General features: G+C 38.1%; 1 non-coding gene across 1 annotated transcript; it reads left to right on the top strand.

Annotated features, from left to right (window-relative positions):
• Window positions 1–16,663: 16,663 nt before the first annotated feature.
• On the top strand, window positions 16,664–16,769 carry LOC136204936 (small nucleolar RNA R71). The gene has a single exon (XR_010675747.1). It is a non-coding gene; the product is annotated as a small nucleolar RNA R71 (small nucleolar RNA).
• Window positions 16,770–24,798: the final 8,029 nt, after the last annotated feature.

Here is a 24,798-nt window from a genome sequence, read left to right as displayed (position 1 = left end):
CCAGTAAGGTCCAAATATATGGAGGGGGCCGAAATTTATATATAGAAATAAGGAATTAATTTTATTCCATTAATCCTAATTTGATTAGGATTATGAATTAAATTAATTAAGAGATAATTAAATTAGGAGTTTTAATTAGATTAATATACTCCTATTATTATCCAATTAGGTTATTTATTATTATCCTAAATATATTAGATATATAGTGAGATAATAATTAGGAATCCTATTCCGAATTGGATTCCTATTAAGTAACCTATTCCTATCTAACTAGGGTTTAGATACAAGCAACTATATATACCCCCTCCCTATAGGAATTTCGACTAAGCCTATCCCTCCCCCTTATAGTGATTTTCGAAATTGCTAATTAGAGAGAGAAAAAGAATTCCCATCCCCTAGTTCGTGGACAAGAATTCATACGGCATTCCATCGATTGATTAATCTTATTCATCCCTCTTTCTCCTTGATCTTGTGTTGGTTAATTAGAGGCAATCTAATTTGGTTGCATCTCATAAGGGTTGATTTTATCTTAACCTCACCGTATTCTACTTTGCGGTTGGAACCTCGGAGAAGAATTGTGGGCGCATCTTTAACAACGGTAGATTGTTCATCGAAAGGTATTCCTTCTTATCCCTCTTTATATGAAATAACGATTAACGGATCCTATGGTTAAAAGGAAATAGGCTAAAAATTTTATATTTCCGCTGCTATACCTTAGCCCTAATTTCCTTCAGTGGTATCAGAGCCATCGTTAAATCTGTTATTTCATATATGAAAATATAGAAGTTTTCAATAGGATTGAATAAATATTTATGGTTAGAATTAATTGACAAATAGTTTTGATTAACTAATTCTAAAGATAAATAAAGTTTTGATTAATTGTTAATTAAAACTGATTATGCTTATGTTCCTAATTATTTTGGTTGATAATCATTATAACAAAATCTATTAGTTTTATAGTTAGGTTGATAAAATTAGTTTTATTAATTCTAAATGATAAAACGGAAATCTATTGTAGTTTTTCCTATTTCTGAAAATCGTTTTAAAATTGTTTTAGAACTGATATATATACATATATATATATATATATATATTTAATAAAAAAAAATTATATATAACGACAGCAGCCGAGTCGCGCCTCACGGCGCGACTGGCCGCTGTCGCGCGGCTGCTGCCTCACGGCAGCAGCCGCGTGCGGCGCAGGGGCGCCGCTGCCGCAAGGCAGCAGCGTCCCGCGTGCCCTAAGGGCTGCTGCCAATCGGCAGCAGCCCGCTCTCGGGCCTGGCCCGATACCCACTTGATTTTAAATGGTTTAAAATCGTTTTGTATTAAATATATATATATGTTTCAGAAATTAATAGTTTTCTGTTTTGATTATCGAATGAAAAATTCGTTTAAATGTTTGTTTTTACCAATATGTAAATCAAAGTGTTAAATGAATTGAAATCAAAATAGTTGGGACGTGCATAATCAACGTTTTATATGGTTATATTAATCTAAGGATTAATATAAAGATACAAAACGATTAGAAGTAAAATTGGATGAAAGTTAATTTGACGAGTTAATGTGATTAACCTAAATATTACATAAGCCGGTTATGTAATCAACCAATTAAATTTATTTAATTGAGTCTATGCATGTTTGGAGTTATAGACATATTTGGACCCTCTTTTAGTCTTTTGGTATTTTTGAAATAGGGCCTGCGCGTCCTGCCTTTCTATTATCTATTGTAATTTCTCCTCTCATCTGATTCCCTTCAATTCAATTGAAGTTTTCTTATAGTAGTATAGAAATTAATATGTAATTTCAAGGCGTCATGGAGAAGACGGAGGACCTAAAGAGAAATATGTAATAGTTAGTATTTCCTTAGGTTTGGCCTTTTATTCCGTCTCTGGCTCGACGGAATAATTTAGATGATATGTCCATAACGCCAATGTATGTGAATGTATGTATGTCTGATGTATGCTAAAGCAAATCAAGACTAAGTTAGATTATGAGACTTAAATAAAATCCCTCGTTAAAAAGTTAAGTAAATAAGCAAGTTATTAAAATCGGTTGCCCCTCCCTAATATTATAATTCAGCCGGCAGTACTAGGGGCCTTTGGGTTGTTGAGCAAACTCAAGCTCGGGGTCTTATGGTAACACCTGAATTATCGAAAGTTATTCTTTCATGAATATGGGGTAATACTTAAATTAGATTATGATAATTGGATGAGCAAACTCATGTTGTCATAAACTAATGGGCAATATGGTTGGGATTAATATGAGTAACATATTAGTTACTAATGTGGTTAGTAACCCAATAACCTAGGAGTCACATTCAAGATGTGATTGATTACATGAATCTACCTAACAAATGGGACTAGCTTGTTGAGCAAACTCAAGGCGAAATCTCAGGAGTTAGGATCATAGCTCACTAAAGGATTTGTGAAATTCTTCGAATTAATATGGAGGGTTATTAATTTGGCAAAATAGTGGGAGCAATCTGAAATAAATTAAAAGGCCTATAATTTTAGATTGTTATACTTTAAAGCAAATGAATGACATACGTTTACTCTTTCTCACTCTCAGGTTTTGTTTAAACACACACTCTTAAAATCATGACTAAAACCAATCTGCAAAACATTCTTACCGATAACAAATTGAATGGTTCAAACTTCACCGACTAGTTTCGTAACCTCAAAATTGTTTTGAAGTTCGAGAAAATAGGGTATGTACTTGATACATCGATACCCCCTGTCCCTGAAGATGATGCTCCCATCGAGGAAATTGATGCTTATCAGAAGCACAAGGCTGATGATGATCATGCCGCTTGCATCATACTTGCATCGATGACATCGGAATTACAAAGGCAACATGAGGAGATGAATGCCTATTCCATCATCATGCACCTAAAGGAATTGTTTGGGAAACAAACCAGGTGCGAACGCTACGAGATATCAAAATTGTTATATCGTTGCAGGATGTAAGAGGGCACATCTGTCATGACACATTGTGTCAAGATGATAGGCTATATTACCAAACTTTCTAGTATTGGATTTGTGATGGACAACGAATTAAGTACCGACTTGGTTCTTCAGTCCCTCCCAGAGAGTTATTCACAGTTCATCATGAACTACCAAATGAATGACTTGCAAACCTCTCTTGAAGAGCTTGCAAACATGCTCAAATCAGTTGAGCCCAATATGAAGAAAGACAAGGCCATACCGGCTCTTGTAATCGAGGGATCGAAGAAAAGGAAAGGGAATTTTCCCAATCCTAAACATCCCAAGAAAGGTAAGAGAGATGTGTCCAAGGGAAAGGAAGTGAAGAAGCCCAAAGGAGAATGCCACTTCTGTGGTAAAGACGGGCATTGGAAGAGAAACTGCAAGGAGTATCTAGCCACCCTCAAGAAGGGAAAAGGCGGTGCTTTTACATCTGGTATGTTCTATATTGAAATAAATACGGTTTCATTGTCTGAATCTTGGGTACTTGATACCGGATGTGGATCTCATATTTGTACAAATATGCAGGAGCTAAAATAGACTAAGGAACTAAAGAAAGGAAGCATAAACTTGCGAGTGGGAAATGGAGCAAGAGTTGCCGCCCTCGCAATTGGAGATTATGTTTTACTTTTTCCCTCTGGGCTTGTAATAGAATTAAGGAATTGTTTATACGTTCCTGAGATGTCTCGTAACATTATTTCTATTAGCCGTCTCGTTGACGACGGTTTTCATATTTCAATAAAGAACAATAGTTGCAATTTTTAAAAAGATTCGATCTTTTATTTTTCAGGAATATCACAAAATGGGATTTATGTGTTAGATGATAAAACTCCTATGTTTGCAATTGATACCAAAAGACATAAGCTAGATAATTCAACTTACTTGTGGCATTGTCGTTTAGGCCATATAAACAAGAGACGCATGCTAAAGCTACATTCAGATGGGCTTATAGATCCAATCAATTCTGAATCATTGGAAATATGCGAATCATGTTTAAAAGGTAAAATGACAAAGACACCCTTTAGCAATAAAGGTGAGTGTGTATCAGACACTCTAGGAGTCATTCATTCAGATGTATGTGGTCCTATGTCAGTCCAAGCAAGAGGAGGATTCAGATACTTCATTGGCTTCATAGATGATCATACTCGCTATGGTTATATCTACTTGATGAGGCACAAATCAGAAGCCTTTGACAAGTTCAAATGCTTCAAGAATGAAGTGGAAAATCAATTAGGAAAGAAAATAAAAACACTTCGATCTGATCGAGGTGGCAAGTATCTTTCTGATGATTTTCTGAATTATCTAACTGAATGTGGGATATGCTCACAATGGACACCTCCCTATACACCACAACACAATGGTGTATCCGAGAGGAGAAACCGTACCCTATTAGATATGGTACGATCCATGATGAGCATGGCCTTACTTCCAAAGACGTTCTGGGGCTATTCCTTAGAAACTGCCCTCTTCACCCTGAACCGAGTACCAACTAAATCCGCTGTTTCCACACCATATGAATTGTTCGTTGGTAAGAAACCTGTGTTCTCATTCATGAGAGTATGGGGTTGTTCAGCATATGTCAAACGCGTTGCGTCCGAAAAATTAGATTCTAAATCTGATAAATGTTTCTTCATTGGATATCCCAGGGAAACCATAGGGTATTACTTCTATCATCCAGATGATCAGAAAGTAATAGTATCCAAACACGCAACCTTCTTAGAGAAAGAGTTTCTCGAAGAAACACAAAAGGGAAGCGTGATTGAACTCGACGAAGTTCAAGAGGAAGAAACAACGACTGAAACAACAAAAGCGATTGAGGTACCCGAAGAAGTCCCATTAGATAAGACTCCAGTGGCACCTATTCGTAGATCACGAAGAGTTCGTGAACTCCCAGTTAGATATGGTTTTCTAGTGGGAGATGATGATGAGGTTCCCGTGTTAGACGACGAACCCGAAAACTACGAAGAGGCTCTTACTAGTCCAAATTCTAAAGCATGGCTTGAGGCCATGGATTCTGAAATGGATTCCATGTATACTAACCAAGTTTGGACTTTGGTTGATCCACCCGAAGGGATAAAACCCATTGGGTGCAGGTGGATCTTCAAAAAGAAGACTGACATGGATGGAAAGGTTAGCACCTACAAGGCTAGGTTAGTAGCGAAGGGATATCGTCAGAAACAAGGTGTTGATTATGACGAAACCTTCTCTCCTGTTGCTATGTCCAAATCAATCAGAATTATGCTTGCAATTGCTGCTCATTTTGATTATGAGATTTGGCAAATGGATGTGAAAACAGCTTTCCCAAATGGAAATCTGCTTGAGGATGTATACATGATGCAGCCTAAAGGTTTCATATCAAAGGATGCAAATAAATTTTGCAAACTTCAGAGATCCATTTATGGACTCAAGCAAGCATCTAGAAGCTGGAACAAGCGTTTTGACGAAACCATAAAACAATTTAGTTTCGAACAAAATTGCGAAGAAGCTTGCATTTACAAGAAAGCAAGTGGGAGCTCTATAACATTTCTCATATTATATGTGGACGATATACTGTTAATGGGAAATGACATTGCTCTATTACAATCGGTGAAAATATGGTTATCCGGTAACTTCTCAATGAAAGACCTTGGTGAAGCAGCCTATATACTTGGTATAAAGATCTACAGAGATAGATCGCGTAGACTGCTTGGTCTTTCACAGGCTACATACATTGAAAAGGTGCTAAATCGGTTTAGCATGCTTGAATCGAAACGAGGTAACTTACCCATGGTACATGGAGTAAAGTTAAACAATCATCAATGTCCTAAAACTGATGATGACAAACGATGCATGGCTGTAGTCCCGTACGCCAGCGCGATCGGTTCGATTATGTATGCTATGCTATGCACTAGACCTAACGTAGCGTTCGCGTTATATGTAACAAGTCGTTACCAAGGGAATCCGGGAGATGAGCATTGGATTGCCGTCAAGAACATTCTTAAGTACTTGAGAAGGACTAAAGATATGTTCCTAGTGTACGGAGAAGGAGATCTGAAAATACAAGGATTTTCAGACGCTAGTCATCTCACAGATGAGAATGATTTTAAATCCCAATCAGGATACCTGTTTATCCTAAATGGGGGCGCGGTCAGTTGGAAAAGTTCCAAGCAGGGAAGCGTAGCTTTCTCTACGACCGAGTCAGAGTACATCGCTGCTGCGGAAGCAGCAAAGGAAGTAGTTTGGATTAGAAAGTTCATTATAGAACTAGGAGTGGTGCCTGACATTGTCAATCCCATTACTCTGTACTGTGATAACAATGGAGCCATTGTGCAAGCAAAGGAACCACGGTCTCATAATGCATCCAAGCATTACCTAAAGCGATACCACATCATTAGAGAGATTGTGGCTAGAGGAGATGTGAGAATAGAAAGAGTACCTATAGAGGAAAACGTTGCAGATCCGTTGACAAAGCCTTTAACCCAGAAAGTACATGATCGTCATTTAACTTCTACTGGGATAAGTTTTAGAAACAATTGGCTTTAGTCCAAGTGGGAGTATGTTGGGGTTTAGTGTCCTATAGTCAATTGTTGCGGGATACAAACTTATTGTAAATGAATTGTTCTTTATATCATTTGTTTTAATGAGATATATGTTTTATAACTATATAAAGGCAATCCCTTTTAAACACTAAATAAAGTCTAATAAAAGGAAATCCGTAAGTTTGTTTAAAGTGATTATAAAGTGTTCATACAAGCATGAAGTGAGACAAAACTTTATAATAAACTAATAAACTTAAAACCACCCCAAGTCAAGTGATATGTTTAGGATTGATATATCACAGTTGAGACTTGTATGTAACAATGTCTGCTGTCCGACAGAAAGCTGATCTCACAAGCTTCATATATATAGATATCTGGACAGTTACATAGATCCGGTGAAACGTTGTTCATTAGGATTGGGGATCCGACTTGAGATAACAGGATGGGTAGATTCATCCTTGTCAACTGTTCATCTCATTGGTATTACTAGGTATAACTAATCCTCAGACTCAAAAGAATGTTAATTGGTCATCCTGAATTACTGAATGTGAGACTTTGATCCTGCGGTCCCACGATCCTTAACAGAGATGACTCTGGGGTGTGAACTGCAAAGGTTGGGTGTCACAGGAAGTAATTTCAGGGTAGTTATACATTGGATTGAGCATTTATCACTCCCGATTAATGGGAGATACATCCAAGGATCGCTTGTGGAAGACTCGACTCTAAACCCTTGCAAGGTGATAGCTTAAGAGTAGAAATACAGATTTCACTTAACCTATCTTTTTGAGTTGACTCGGCCAAGAACAAGTAAAACGAACGTCTCGCTATATGTGACTTGACATTACCCATAGTCATAAGATTCAGTTTAAGGATGTAGTTGATAAAGGATCGTATTATACCGTAACTAATACGGAAGGGTTAACGACAGAATCAACCTGTCTTCTTAACGGACTCTGGGGGAATGATTACAGACTTGCCTATAACATACTCAGTACATCATTCCGTTATGCAAGGATTAAATATAATTCTTGAAGAAATTAATTTAATAGTTGCATACGGCCAGAAGTAGTAAGGACCTAATGGATCACACATAAGACTTGGAACCAAAAGAGAGATGGATATGATTAATAGATGGAAGCCCAATTGAGCCCAGTAAGGCCCAAATATATGGAGGGGGCCGAAATTTATATATAGAAATAAGGAATTAATTTTATTCCATTAATCCTAATTTGATTAGGATTATGAATTAAATTAATTAAGAGATAATTAAATTATGAGTTTTAATTAGATTAATATACTCCTATTATTATCCAATTAGGTTATTTATTATTATCCTAAATATATTAGATATATAGTGAGATAATAATTAGGAATCCTATTCCGAATTGGATTCCTATTAAGTAACCTATTCCTATCTAACTAGGGTTTAGATACAAGCAACTATATATACCCCCTCCCTATAGGAATTTCGACTAAGCATATCCCTCCCCCTTATAGTGATTTTCGAAATTGCTAATTAGAGAGAGAAAAAGAATTCCCATCCCCTAGTTCGTGGACAAGAATTCATACGGCATTCCATCGATTGATTAATCTTATCCATCCCTCTTTCTCCTTGATTTTGTGTTGGTTAATTAGAGGCAATCTAATTTGGTTGCATCTCATAAGGGTTGATTTTATCTTAACCTAACCGTATTCTACTTTGCGGTTGGAACCTCGGAGAAGAATTGTGGGCGCTTCTTTAATAACGGTAGATTGTTCATCGAAAAGTATTCCTTCTTATCCCTCTTTATATGAAATAACGATTAACGGATCCTATGGTTAAAAGGAAATAGGCTAAAAATTTTATATTTCCGCTGCTATACCTTAGCCCTAATTTCCTTCAGTGGTATCAGAGCCATCGTTAAATCCGTTATTTCATATATGAAAATATAGAAGTTTTCAATAGGATTGAATAAATATTTATGGTTAGAATTAATTGACAAATAGTTTTGATTAACTAATTCTAAAGATAAATAAAGTTTTGATTAATTGTTAATTAAAACTGATTATGCTTATGTTCCTAATTATTTTGGTTGATAATCATTATAACAAAATCTATTAGTTTTATAGTTAGGTTGATAAAATTAGTTTTATTAATTCTAAATGATAAAACGGAAATCTATTGTAGTTTTTCCTATTTCTGAAAATCGTTTTAAAATTGTTTTAGAACTGATATATATACATATATATATATATATATTTAATAAAAAAATTTATATATAACGACAGCAGCCGAGTCGCCTCGCGGCGCGACTGGCGGCCGCGAGGGGCGCCGCTGCCGCAAGGCAGCAGCGTCCCGCGTGCCCTAAGGGCTGCTGCCAATCGGCAGCAACCCGCTCTCGGGCCTGGCCCGATACCCACTTGATTTTAAACGGTTTAAAATCGTTTTGTATTAAATATATATATGTTTCAGAAATTAATAGTTTTCTGTTTTGATTATCGAATGAAAAATTCGTTTAAATGTTTGTTTTTACCAATATGTAAATCAAAGTGTTAAATGAATTGAAATCAAAATAGTTGGGACGTGCATAATCAACGTTTTATATGGTTATATTAATCTAAGGATTAATATAAAGATACAAAACGATTAGAAGTAAAATTGGATGAAAGTTAATTTGACGAGTTAATGTGATTAACCTAAATATTACACGTTTTTTGGACAGGAGCTTCTAGACATATTCTTACACGTTTCCACCGAAGGGATTGTCGTTCGGAGGTCTGGAAGGTCTATTTCGGATAGGGGCAGATTGGTAGACAGTTTCTATCTCTTTTGAAGTTGTGGGCACTTCATTAACAACGGTAGATTGATCATCAAGAGGTAATTCTTCTTATCCCTCTTTATATGAAATAACGGTTAACAAATCTTGTGGTTTATGGAAATAGGTTAAAAAAATTATATTTCCGCTGCTATACCTTAGCCTAATTTCCAACAAAGTCGAGTTGTCACCAGATCCCGATGGAGCCTTCGGATAGAATCAAAACTTCGTTCATGACACACCAAGCCACCTATTGCTTCAAAGTCATGCCCTTTGGGCTTAAGAACGTGGGGGCAACTTATCAACGGATGATGAACAAAATATTCGAAGGAAGCAAAGGTGATAACTTTTCTGTCTATGTGGATGATATGATCATCAAAAGTACCAATGTAGAGAAGCATACGGATGACATAAAGGAGGTACTGGGCGTACTCCGACATCACAACATTAAATTGAATCCGGAGAAATGTACATTTGGAGCGACGTATGGAAAATTCTTAGGATTCATGATCGGCCAGAAGGGAGTGAGCCCAAATCCTGACAAGATCAAAGCTGTCCTAGAAATGAAAACGCCACAGAATATTAGAGAAGTGCAACGTCTTAACGGGCGTATCGTGGCCTTGGGCAGGTTTATCTCATGTTCAGCTCGCAGGTGCCAACCCTTTTATGAAGTGATCAAGAAGCAAAAGGCGTTTGAATGGAATGAAGATTGTGAAAAATTCTTCGAAGGGATCAAACGGTTTCTCACAGAACCGCCCCTGATGAGTCGAACCTTGAAAGGTGAGAATCTCTACATGTATGTCTCGGTTACAGATAAAGTCGTTTGCATGGTCATGATAAGGGAAGAAGATGGCCATCAGTATCCAATTTATTACGTGAGCAAAGTATTAAAAGATGCCGAAACTCGCTATTCCAAGCTGGATAAAATGGTGCTGGCCGTTGTCACCACTTCAATACGCCTCAGGCCCTACTTTCAGGCTCATACGGTCATAGTTCGCACAAGCATACCAATGAGGAAAGTATTGCAAAAGCCAGAAACTTCGGGGAGATTAATGGAGTGGGCAATCCGCCTAGGAGAATTCGATGTTCGTTAGGAAAGTCGATCAGCCCTAAAAAGTCAAGTCTTGGCAGACTTTGTGAATGAGTTCACTGAAGAAGGAATGAATCTCCCCAAATCTAAAGTTGAAGAATGGACGATGTATACAGATGGGGCTTCATCGGCAGAAGGCGCATGTATTGGCATCGTGATCAAAGGTCCCAAATATATAAAACTGCATTACGCTGCAAAGTTGGACTTCCTCGCAACCAACAATGCCGCGGAGTACAAAGCCTTGATATTGGGACTGCGCCTGTTAAAGGAAATCACTCCCGAACAGATCGTAATCTACAGTGATTCCAAATTAATGGTCAACCAGGTGATCAAGAATTTTGAGGTAAAAGATGACATTCTGGCCAAATATGTTGAAGAGGTTAAGAAATTGTTGAACCACCTCGAAACCAAAGAAACCAAGTGGGAACTAATCCATGTGCCTCGAGGATCTAACACAAAGGCCGATCACCTAACCAAAATGGCTTCGAGCAAGGAGCATTGGGCGGATCTACAGTGCCCGTTTGAGGTCAAGACAGCACCGGCATTCGCCTCGGAGATGGTATCCTTACTCACGACTGTGGAAAGCGATTGGAGATCACCAATCTGCCAATATCTGATAGAGGGAACTTTGCCTTTGGACAAGGAAGAAGCTCGGCGAATAGTAAGGAAGGCGGCCTATTTCTCCGTGATAAATGATTGCCTATACAGAAAGTCTTTTAGCCATCCCTGGCTGAAATGCATCGTGCCGGAAGAGAGACAACAGATCCTCAAAGAGTTGCACGAAGGTACATGTGGAGCCCACTAGGCATCTGCCTCCATTTTGAAGAAATCCAGGTTAGCAGGATTTTATTGGCCCACGGCGGAACTTGATGCTCAAACATTAGTGGAGTCTTGCTATAATTGTCAGATTCATGCAAATGAATCACACACAGCTAAACACCTTCAAAGGCCCATCATTGAAGGTCGACCCTTTTCCGTCTGGGGAATTGATATCGTTGGACCCTTTCCTCCTACCAAAAGACAGAGGAGGTATGTGGTAGTGGCTGTGGATCATTTTACCAAATGGGTAGAGGCTGAAGCTATCTCCTCTATCAAAGCTGAACGAATGGTGGAATTCGTCAAGGATAACATCGTAGGAAGGTATGGAGTTCCCCTCACGATTATCACTGACAATGGAACGTAATTCAACTGTGGAGAATTCAAAACTTTCTGTGAAAAATTGGGCATTCAGAACAGATTCGCCTCCATTTATTATCCTCAATCTAACGGCATGACCGAAGTTACAAATCGGACGATCGTTAAAGGAATAAAGAAAAGGTTGTGGGAGCATGATAAAAAGTGGGCGGATCAGTTAATGAGCGTCCTATGGGCGTATCGCACTACTCCTAGAACAGCCACGGGCGAGACACCATTCGCCCTTTCTCACGGTGTGGAAGCTGTAATACCAGTTGAAATACAGGTCCCAAGTGACAGAGTTTCATTCTATTGCAAGGATGAAAACAGCCAAAGGTTGAAAGCAAGTCTTGATCAAGTGGAGGAAAAGCGGGAAAAGGCATATGTACGCATGGCAGCCTACAAGCAGTGGATTGCGGCTTATCATGACAAAAATGCAAAGCTCGTCAATCTGAATGTGGGAGATCTCGTGCTCCGAAAAGCAGACAAAATCCAATCTAGGGAAGGGAAAGGAAAGATGGGGATCACCTGGATAGGTCCGTACCGAATAGTCACCAAGATTGCATTCGCCACATTCAAAATCCAAGACATGAAAGGAAATACGCTGCCGCGTACATGGAACATCCAGAACCTCCGCAAATATTTCACCGGAAAATAGAATGTAATCACGGTCTTGAGTACTCTTTTTCCTTTGATAAGTTTTTATCCTATGAGGTTTTTCTTATCAAAGGTTTTAACGAGGCTCACATATAAGACCCACGTGCTGTAATAAGGCACATCGCCATTCAATGAGAAGCAACTTTTGTCCTATCAATTCTTTTTTAAGTATTTGTTTTGTAGCAATATAAATATTCCAGATTAAAAAAGAAGGGGGCCAACAAATGCATTCCCACACATAGGATAATGCCATCACAACATAGCAACTTTCTTTATTTTCTCCTCAAAGATAGGAGAACAATCTCATGGGCGGATCAATCCTTAACTGATCACCATTAGAGATAGAGTTAAAACATTTCTCGGACGCGAGATCTTTACACTCTCTTATACCCTTTCCAAAGAAGGGTTCGAAGTCCTAAGGGCGGATCGATTCACCTCAAAGACAGGAAGCCAATCGATCACCTAAGGCAGCTTAACTTCCTCTAAAGGAATAAAAGCTTCAAGCCTTCACAAAGGTTCACACCATGAGGTATGGCTGGCCACCTACTTCAAATCAATCCTAAAGCCTATAGATTTACTTGCAAAGTATAAAGTAAAAATAAATAGTTATAGCAAGGATTAAAAATTGTACTTAGTTTTACAATAAAAACTAAACATCTATAGGAGCATCCTCCTTAGCATCTTTTACACCAGATGCGCCCTCCGGCGGGGCTTCCTTCTCTATAAAAATAATTCCTTCTTGAGGAATAGTACAATCGGTTATCAGCTCCTCACTCTGGTCACCCGCCTTCGGAGGCACTTTATCGAGGTCCTTCGACTCAAGGTCAACAAGGGGTTTACTCTCTTCGGCGGATCCGTTCATCACCTTGCGAATGTGATCACAGATGTAGTCCTTGACGTCTGGAATTTTGTGATACTTAAGGACAACATCCACGTCAGGAACCACGAACTCCGGATCTGTAAAATCAATCTCGGGATGCGCCAGTTGAACATACGCCATGATCCACTCGCCATAGTAGTAAGCTTGCTCCCCTGCCAAGATCTCTGTCTCCACTAAGGCAGCCTCATGTTCTTTAGCATCCACATCAATTTGCTCCTTCAATTTAAGGATCTCAGCATCCTTACTCTCATTTAGGGCAATAGCGGACGCAGCGTTCGCATTGGCAACGGCGACCTCCTTCTCCAACCTTTCTATAGTTGCCTTATCCGCCACTCCTTGAAGGAGATCCGCTTCCATAGCACGCATACGGGTGTACACCTATCAAGGCAAAAGCCAATTCAAGCGAAAGAACAACAGCAAAATTCTCCCTAAAGGAGATCACTCTTTCATCCAAAAATGCAAAAAGGTTAAAAGGAACTTACCGTGAGAAGCTCCGTTTTTCCCATCTAGACATGGGCAGATCCTGAGATCTTATTCTGGCTCTCTCGGACTTCCCCTAGTTGGCCGAGAGCTTCGTCCAAATCGTTGATGACAGATTCATTTCTCAGAGATCCTTTGTCACCATATTTGGCGGACCAGTAAGCTCCCAAGTCCGGCTTCACCAACTATGTAAGCATTAAGAAGCAGAAAGTAAGATTCAAAAAAGAGAAGAGAAAACAATATGGTCAACGTACCTCTTCGAGTCTCGCCGTTGGTTTCACGGCTCGCATGGCATCCGCCATTAGCTTTCCTCCACTAATGGAGACAGATTTCTTCTTCTTAGGAAGAGGAGGATCAACCATATCACCAGCTGGGCGCTTCTCCAAGCTCTTATAAGGATCCGCGACCTGCCCCTTCTTTCGAGCTTCTTCCTCCTTCAGTTTCTTGCGTATCTCTACAAGAGCGTGACTGCCGTAGACAAACCTCTGACAAGAGAACCATAAAATAATAAAGGTTCAAGGAAAAACAAAAAGTTACCTTCATCAAGTTGTGTAAACTTCACGTAAGAGATCTTGTCCCCTTCCCGGCGGATCAAGGGAATGTCATTCATCATAAAGTCCAAGGCATCGGCGTATGTCCAGGCATCCGCCCTGATACTTTTCAGGATCTCCGCCACTTTCTCATCAATGTCCGTCAATATACGCATGTCTCCAGCCATATGCAAAGGTTTGGCATTCCAAACCGACGGAAATCCTAGAGATTCGCCCTCTCCTATCTTTACAAAGAAAAATCTTTCGTCCCAAAGATGGACATTTGACATCTTACCGCAGAAGGGCGAATAAGTTTTGAATTTAGCGAAAGTGGGGAAGGATTCGGCCTTTCGCTTCGTTGGTTTATGGAGAGACCGAAAGACACGGGGGTTACATATTATCCCTAAGTTCGAGGCCAAATAACAATCCAGAGTCAGATCTAACCAGCCATTTGGATGTAGCTGGCTGACAGTGATGTCAAAGTAAGCTAAGATATCCGCCATCATCTTAGGAAGAGGAAGCCTGAACCCTCTTTCTACGTGACAACTATACACAGACAAATATCCACTGGGCGGACAGGCGGGTCGCTGATGAGCAGCCGCCAACTTGGTCTCATAATTCTTAATCCACGGAAAGCGATCCACCAGATCCGCTAGATCCGCGACGCTCATACGAGACGGAGTGGACTCCGCACGTGGTGCCTTTTTCCTGGACGGAGCTAAAGAAGAGGCCTCCATCCCAGAAAACTGCCTAGAACCTATTGTCGGAGTAACCTGAGAAACGGCGATGGGAAGGTTTTGAATCCTACCTAAACGAGTTCGATTGCTATTACGCGCCGAGTTACACAACTCAGCTAAGTCGCAACTGACAGTACCCTCGGAAGAATCAGAATTTTCTGAGGAAGTGGAAGTCCAGCCAACTATGGTTTCGGAAGAAGTGGTCAAATTAAAAAGTTCGAAGGTAGAATCGGAGGATGAAGAAGAACTCCTAAACATTCAGAAAAATAGAATGAAAAGATTCACTTACATGGGAGTTAAGGCTTTGAGGATTCTGAAATCCGGGAAAACTCTGGGCAAAGAACTCAAAGAAAGATGGAAGAGGAATGCAAATGAAGTAGAAAGAGAAAGAGAGGAAGGAAGAAGGCGTTTTCTCTTCCCTCGAGCGGCGCGTCTACGACACATGTCACCCATCGATTGGCATCGAACAGAGTGACCATCAATGCAAGTCATCATGACGGCGCGCGAAGAAGCTCAAAAGCCCTAAAGGACTTTAAAGGAACTTTAGGGGGGCTTCTGATAACATTGGCATATTATCCAAAGGATCAAAGGTGATATTTGCCCAAAACGGTCGTGTATTGATCACCTGATACCGGAATTCCATGGCGTATCAAGCAAGGGGATCCGACAGGTGGATCACCAAAAACTCCACCACATGAGATCCGTAGTCAGACCTATGTGGAGATCCGCCATAACCCCTCGATCCGCCAGCGGAGCAACTAAGCCGATTCCGTAATAAAGGCCATTAATGAGCTATTAATGAGCTAACGGACATACTTAAAGGAAACCAGTGACCGCCATTAATGAAGCATTAATGGAGACTTTCTAGTTACTAAAGGTTACAACTTCATGACTATATATAGCTTGCATCTCAAGCTATCAAGGTACACATTCACACAATCCTAAAAACCCTACTTTATCAATTCAGTTTACTCTTCCATACTTTATACTACCTTTGGCATCGGCGCTTCCCCCCGTCGAACCCAACGACGCCCCCACAGGGGCGGAAGCTAATCAGAAATTCTCCACTAGTCATCAATTTTCTTCCGTATGGTTGGGAAGACTTCCCTCTTTTCGGGATGGAATTTATTTAGCAAATCGTCCTATTTGAACCTCCAAATTATGGATGCTGGACGAGTGGTTTTTAATTAATTGATCGAATTTATTTTCAATTCGTTTAAAACCATCATCGTGGCTGTTTTACTTTACCACCAATAGCATCTATAAATTTGTCGATTTTAGAAGATAATGTATCAATCGTGTCTCTTGATTGATTTTGATAATTATTAGATCGACTTTGATTGGCACCGGCATTATTATTTTCTTTCCAACTAAAATTAGGATTATTCCTCCATCCAGGATTATAAGTATTAGAATAAGGGTTATTAGTTTGATTTTGTCCTTGGACAAAGTTTACCTATTCAACCTCATCCATACCATCGTAACCCAAGTGAGTTTGGATTGGGTTACCATTAGTGTCACATGGTGCCATAAACCTGTCAATTTTGTGCAATAACGCAGAAAATTGGGCTTGTAACATCGCGATTGGATCGAGATTAACTATACCTTTAACTGGTGATGTAGTTGAGGATGATGGTTTCGCCACTGATGTGTGTCCATGTTCGGCATGCCACATACTACTGTTGATTGTCATTTCCTCTAAAAGTTCTTTCGCTTGGGCGGATGTCTTCTTCATAAACCTCCCGACATAACATCTAATGAACCTCTGGTTGTGGGATTTATTCTGTTATAGAATCTCTGCATCAAAACTTCATCGGGCAAGTGGTGATGTGGGAATAAACGTTGAAGTTCCTTGAAACGTTCCCATGCTTCATAAAGGGTTTCATTGTCATATTGTGTGAAGGATGTTAATTCTTTTATAACTTTTGCGGTTTTTACTAAAGGGAAAAATTTGGATAAAAATGCTTGGGCTAATTAGTCCCAAGTTCCGAATGTCGCGGCTGGCATAGAAGTTAACCAAACTTTGGCCCTATCCTTCAAAGTGAAAGGAAATAGGCAAAGTTTAATTGCTTCGGCAGACACGTTATTTATTTTGAAAGTGTCGCAAATTTCTAGAAAATTTGTCAAATGGGTATTTGGGTTTTCGTTAGGTAGTCCATAAAACGTTACATTATTTTGCAACATATTAAGCAAATCTGGCTTAATTTCAAATTGGTGTGCGTTTATCTGGGGTCTAACTATACTGTTTGTTACACCGGCCACTCCTGGCCTAGCGTAATCCATAAGTGTTGGTCGGATTGCCATGGTTTCTGGTTGTGATTTTTGGTTTCTCTTTGTTTTTCTTTTGGTTTCTTTTTACTGTTCTTTCAATTTCTGGATCGAGTAATTCCGGTTGAATGCCTGAACTTCGAGTACTGCGCATGAACTTGAAATTTTTGCACGAACTGAAAGTACCTTCAAAAAAAAATTGAAAAAAAATTTGTAAGTAAATTTAAATAAATAAAATATAAAAAATAATATAAGTATGTATAAACCTAGATTCGAAATAAAACACGAAAAATCTAAATTTTTGTAAAAAAAATTGGCGTTCCCCGGCAACGGCGCCAAAATCTTGTTGAGCGATTTCCGCAAGTGCACGGTTTCGCTTGTAGTAATAAAAAGATATCGATCCCATAAGGAACGTTTTTTCACGAAAACTTATTTTAATACAGTTTAAATTACGTCTTTAGCTTTATATTATAGAAAATCTTTTAATTGAATTGGATTGAATTGAATTGAATTAATCAGAATCAGATGAGAAATATATGTTAGAAATTTAGAAAACAATCCTGTTTGAGATTTGATCACGATCGAGACAGAAAGTTTTTGTGTTTAAAGTAAGAAAAGTGTAAAACTCATTCGCATTAAGCAAAGAAAACAACTTTAACATTTGAAAGATTATAGGCATGTAATGAATCGTAAATTCGTTCAATTAACATGCTTTGAACCGTAGAAATCTCTCTGGATCGGAATAGATTTCTACCTCAATCAAATTGGTATTTATTTCCGATAAGTCGACTCAACGATCATATCTTCCGTAAAAACTAATTCTTTTAAGTGTTCAACTAAGTTTTCTTGTAATTATATGAAATTAAATACGTTTTAATGAAAACACCATAACCTTACTTCGAAGGTAACATCAAAGTAACAACAGAAATATTTATTGAATTACGTAAACATTTTATTATAGAATTGTGAATCTTCACAAGTTAACAGAGAAAAATAAACATGGATAGCATTTTAACTAATTTGAGTTCCGGGTTGTCAATCCTTTCCTCAAACTTCGTAAGCTTGTCAGACCCTAGGGTGCTTCAGCCGTTAGTTCTTCTCGTTGAATCTTCGGAATAAAGATTGTCTGATCTACTACCAGAATGAGAACTTGTCTTCGAACAATTCTTAATCTAAACTTAATAATCTAAGAACAATCTTGTGTACAACAAGTTTGTTTTATAGAATTGAAATCTAATCTTCTAAATCACTTCTGAATCAAAATTTCTACATAATATATGCTCTCTAAAATCTTAATTAGCCAACTCTATGGACTCTGAAATCAACTCTTTATTTATAGATGTTGAAGAGTCGTGTTTGAAGGGTCGTGTCTGCTGTGAAGAGACGTTTCTATCCACCCGAACAGATGCGTTTCTTGGAATTTCGATATGTGAAATTAGTGCTTCAAAGGCTGCTGGTCGTACTGAGATTCTGGAATCTCAGTCGTGACCTGGGGAGTAAAAATTTCCTTAGAACGAACTTTGTCTCCGTGTCTGAAAACAGCGTGTCGCGACCAAGATATGGGAATCTCGGTCACGACATGGGTTGTTCCTCCCGGTTCTGACTTGTTCCCGTCTCTTCGTATCGATGCACTGATTTTCTCATACTTTTGGCTCGTAACTTAGGGTTTTTCCTTCGTTTTTGATCCGTTTTAGCTTGTATTTGGATTTAACCAAATATTTAAGTACCTTGCATCAAAGAAACATATTCAGACGTAAAAGTACTCTAAATAGATATAATTAGCATGATTTCATGACAAAACTGACGTGAATATTAATAATATTTTAGGTATATTTTGGGCTTAACACCCTTCTTTCCCTGAAGGAAGTCAAGAATAGGAGTACAGTGATACTACATCTTCTTCAGAATCCCAAAAGCCCATTCATGGTCAGAACAACCAGATAATGACTAAGGTCAGCATTCTAGGTCAAGATCCTCATGCTGAGTCCTCTACTCATTCTAAGAAAAAGAAGAAGAAGAAGAATAAGGAACCTAGGGAAAGGACCTTCTCTGCTGCCTACAACAACCTTGACAATCCCAAGATCAACATTTCGAGATGGTTCTCGAAAGACTTCGTTGAGGCGGAGCAACCCTTCTATTAGTGGATTGATAAAAACGGATGGGTAATAATGTTCTCCCTACCCAGAGTAACCTATTCGAGGCTGGTCACTGAGTTCTATCAGAACTTGATGATTGCTGATGATGATGCAGACTATATGGTGACCACAGTAAAAGGCACCAAGATCATCATTACCCCAACATACCTCGCCACACTGCTGTACCTGAAGAAAAAGGGGACAAAGATGAGGAAAGTAAATGATGTCAAATACATCAAGTTTGACACTAAGTACTGCAAGCCCAAAGGCTATGTAGGAGAAGTTTCAACCACTTCCCTTACTCAGCCTCAACGTCAAGTTCACTATATGTTGACCAATTTCCTCTTCCCTAAAATCAACTCAACAACGTCAGCATCGAACTTCGAGCAGTGTTTCATATGACATATGCTAGAGACCAAGCCGCTGAACATGCCCGTCTCCTTAATCGGGGCATTTCAGAGAAGCACATGGATACTCAAGATGGGATCCCTTATCACTGCGATCCTCAAGGATCACAAGGTCAGCTTCGCCAAGGAGAAAAGTGAAACAGGGACTGAAATCACTTCAGTGATTCTGAACGGGCTAACACACAATTTGCCCTTCAAGCCTAAAACCAAGAAGGGCAAGGCAGTCCAAGATACTGCAACTGACCTGCCCAGCAAGGGCACTAAAAGAAAGGCTGCTGAGCCTACAACGTCAGTACCCAAGTCAGTGGGAAAGAAGGCCAGGGTCTCTTCTACTCAGCCCAAGACAAACACTACTGAGTTGCCATAGAAGAGAGCAGCCCCTGAAACTGCTGAGGTTGATGAAGTGGATGAGGAACCACTAAGAAAGAGGACGGTATTTAAGATCAGAATGCAGGATGCAACACCCTTGGATTTTGCAGTTCCTAAAGATGCCTTCTTCCTCCAGGAAAATTGAACGCCATTGCAGATGTGCACTCAATAGTCGCCACTTCTGCTGAAACTTCTCAACACTATCAGCAGTTGAACACTGAGCTTATCAAAGCTCAAGAGTTAGTTTCCTCCTCTTCACAGTGCACTATTGAGCAGGTCGTTGAGGCTGTGCGATTACTTAGTCTCAATAGGGAAGAGATGGAAATTGAGCAGGCCAAGACCAATGACATTTTCCGATATCCTAAATCTACTTATGAACATGTCAAGCATCAAACTTCGCAACGCCATATCTATGACACTTCCATACTACAGATGCATCACCAATCCTATGCCAAAATGACTGACACTATCACTTGGCTTGGTAAGTCATTTGAGTTCATACTCAGCGCTATCAGTGTCACCATGAAGATCCTAGTGGCAAATATGGAAAGTGGTCTGCAAGTATTCAAAGGTCTTAAGGAGAGTACGAGTCAAATAAATAAACAATTTATTCATTAATATTTATATCCTAAAACAATTGTCTTTAGGACACTAAACTCCAACAAACTCTACCTTTACTTACTTTTGATATTGTTCGCTCTATTGATAATCTCATACATAAAGCTCCGACTATTGTGCATCAATAGATTGTTAACCTTAAGTTTATACAGAAGCCCCTCGGAGTGAGTTGTCTCCATTAAGCAAAAGTTAGAATCAGAATCAAACTCTGTTGACTGATTAACTCAGTAAACAAAACTTGCCTCTAATTTCGAAGTATTACTTCTATGATATGCTATTGAACTTTAAGTGAGAAAATTTATAAAAGGTTAAAATTAACCAATAGTTCCATTCACCATCCCAGTTAGAACTAATCTACCCTCACAAGGGACCAACATATCGGGTTTGCAGGTTTAATAGTTTGTTTAGGACTAGAAATGATGTATTAGGGCTATTTGTGCCATTTGATTATGATGTAATCCATTTTATTTTCCCGTATTTATCTATCGCTTTCTTTTGAATCGACAATTAAAATGGAATGTGACTTAGATTATAAAGGATATTTTAATAAAAGACAAGTCTACGTGTTCATTAATCACTCTCAAATCATTTAAGTCACGGACCTAACTCTGAAGAGATAACATATTATGAGCCCATATATCATCTATTTATTATATGTTCCCGAATATTAACCCCGAGTGGCGACTCTGACGTAATATACTTGGCCTAAAAACATGATAAAAAGGTTAAGAAATGCATTTGTCGGAAGGTACAGGCTAAGCATCGTCTTTAAAAATGTGAAATGACGATGTAATGTAAAAATGGAACCCCTTTTACCGATAAAAAGGATAATCAGATTTTCATTCCAGCCGCTCATATTGGAACCTCAATTGGGGATAAAATAAATGACTTAAACAACATAAGAGTCTGACGATTAATGAACCTAAAATTGTCATTTTTATTAAAATATGTAAGTTGCATCACTTCACGACACTTTCACAATTTGCATAAATGCCCTTTTAGCCCCATTTTGTCGATATGTACATCCTATACGTTCATGGCAGCTTTGGGTATATATGTTTACAAAACACTCATAGCTGCACCCCTACAAATCGCTAGAACTCCTAAACAAGGAGAGGCGTAGGCAAGTATATCGTGCTATGGACCACGAGGACTGTCTTTGCAAATCAACCAAACCACAAGGTTTATTTTTGTACTTTTTTCTAAATTTAATGGTAAAGTAAAAAAAATTACTTGTGGTTTGTCTGATTTGCAAACGTAGTTCCGTGGTTTAAGAATTTACAAATATGAGATTGTAGTTTGTGAAGTTTGCAATTACAGCATATGTAAGTCAATTTTTGATCAAACAATATCTATGGTTTAGTTAATTTACAAAGACCTTATATATTAGGTAATTTGCAAAGTCTCTTTTTAGTTGATGCAAATCACTCCCTTTTGAGATAAATAGTCACTAAAATAATTTTTGACAAAATGTTTGAGTTTGCAAACTGCACAAACCAAAAATCCTTATTTACAAAATTTTAAACCATAAGATTATCTTTACAAATTCATCGAACCATAAAGTTTATTTTTATACCTTTTCTTTAAATTCAATTATATTTATTCAATATAATTAACTAATAGGATATGAATACATTTCTATTTTCATCAAAATTTACCAAAATATGTACATTAAACTTTTTTTTTTGAAGAATTTTACATTAAACTTTTGAATTAGATCATAATATTCGGTTAATAATAATTTAATTGTACAAATATATTACCGGATCTGAAATTATAACTGATAGCAATATTATAATTTATCAATAATCAAGTTAATAGTTTGAGTATTATACTCTATCAATATTCAAGTTGACATTCAAATTCGGAATTTTGGATTATGTAATAGCACTTGATTAATAGAACTGAATTAGGAGAATCATTGATTTACTTTAGCTCAATCATATAATTATCTTTCAGATTTGAATAAAGTCAATATTTATTGGTTGTTAATTTCAATGTGATAATAATTAATAATCAATAACGATTATTTTACATGTTACATTATATTTATTCACGTTGTGTATGACAATTTTAAGAGTTAAAAAAAGAAGCTAAAATATATAATTATAATTAAATATAGTTTTTGATAAAGTTTTAATAGTATAAAGAAATTTGCCAAAAATGGAAAAAGAAATTTGCATTCTAAGAGCATCCACAGTCCTCGAGTCACTTTTTTCGTCTCACTTCACTAAAACACCACATTTTTCAAAAAAAAAATATAATACAGTCAACCACATCTCCATTACACCCCTTTTGTATCACTTTTCTATGTAGGCCCCACTTGTTATAAAACTCTTACACACTTCAAATAAACCATTATTTCTATTCACCAAACAATTAATCTAATTATTTCATCATTCAATTTAAATAATTCAATTAATCTATAAATTAGTTAAAAAAATAAATATCAATTATATCTATAATTATTTTCATCGGTTGACTATTATTAAATTGAGTCATATTGGCGTAATGGATATCGGGATGGTAGAAGTTGTGAGAGTTTGGCATAAAATGATCGTAATTATGAGGAAATGCGGGTTGTGGAGAACCCCTCAAGGGAGATATTTGCATATTCGACATATTTCAGTTTGACATTTGAAAAGGATTAGGGTGTTGCGAATCGGAATACTGATTTTTCTGTGAGGATTTTTTTGCTACGTTGACGTTTATCTATACCTCTAAATATACAAAATGTAATTTTTAAATGCGTTTTTGTATGTGTAAATGAATTGGGTATTTATAATTTTAAAAAACTAGCTGTTAAAATGTTACCGTTATATATATATATATATTTAATTTTTTTTTAAATTATGCAACAGATATATATTAAAGTTGGTATAGAAAATTGATTAAAAATTGATATGTGAAGCAACATATATATATATATATATAATATTCTTATCACATCTCACATTTTTTGGTTTAAAAAAATAAAAAATAAAAAAATAAACAGATTTGTCCATACATTTTTCTTCTCACTCCATATTTTTTTTGGTAGGAAAGGAAAAGAAAAAAAACAAAAAAACAAAAAACCGCTCAACCCGGGATCAGCCTAGGAAAACTGACCCCACCACATCCTCCAAGATCAAAGAAGAGATGAAGACCGGCGGGGAAGAAAAGGTAGAAAGACCCAACACACTAGAGTGCCCTTCCATCGCAAGACGGTCCGCAACACGGTTCTACTCCCTATAAATATGAGCAAACCTAATAGACTTGAAGGAGGAGCCAATCCTTTTAATGCCTTTAATAATGTTCAGGTTATTCCGGCAAACAGCGTTGCCCTCAGAAATCATTTTAACCGCTTTTTGGTTATCTGATTCAACAAGAAGCTTCCTCACCCCAAGATCCTTAGCAAGTTTCAAGCCAGAGAAAATCCCCCAAAGCTCTGCAGAAAAGGAAGAACCAATACCTAAATTCTGAGAGAAGCCAAAAACCCACCTGCCACCATCGTCTCTAAGGACCCCTCCTGCGGCAATTCTCCCGTCTCTTAGATAAGAACCATCAGTGTTGAGTTTAACCACCCCTTCACTCGGCCTACACCAGCCTAAAAGACTGACCTCCTTTCTCTAAACATCCCTAGGTAAGGGGTCATCAACAAAACTCTCAACCAAGGTACTAATCTTCTTAGAAAAGAACTCAAGGACATTAGGCTGAGAAACCACTCCTCCTCCAAAGATCTCCTCGTTCCGCCATTTCCAAATCTGATGGCAAACCACCACAAAAAGAAGAACACCTTGATTCCCAGGCAGAAGAATCCCTTTAATTCCATCTACAAACCAATCATTTTCAGAATGGGCTAAAAAGGAAGGTAACACATCCCTAGGGAGAATTCTCCTCCAAACCTCCTTACTTTTCTCACAATCCCTGAGAGAATGACACAAAGTTTCCTCAAACCCTCTGCATCTGCCACAGGCTCCAGAATCCACCAGGTGCCTCATTTTTCTATCCGAATTAGTAAGCAACCTATTCCTAGCCCCCAGCCACAGGAAACTCCTAATACGGTACGACACTTTTAAGGCCCAAATCGTCTTCCACACTCCAGGGGACGGAGAATCCAAATCCTGATAGAATGCTTGAAAAGCAGATTTACACGAATAGGCCCCATTGTTAGTCAG

This window comes from Euphorbia lathyris, chromosome 8, assembly GCF_963576675.1.
Source record: "Euphorbia lathyris chromosome 8, ddEupLath1.1, whole genome shotgun sequence".
Lineage (NCBI taxonomy): Eukaryota > Viridiplantae > Streptophyta > Magnoliopsida > Malpighiales > Euphorbiaceae > Euphorbia > Euphorbia lathyris.
This window is presented reverse-complemented; position numbering and strand designations above follow the sequence as displayed.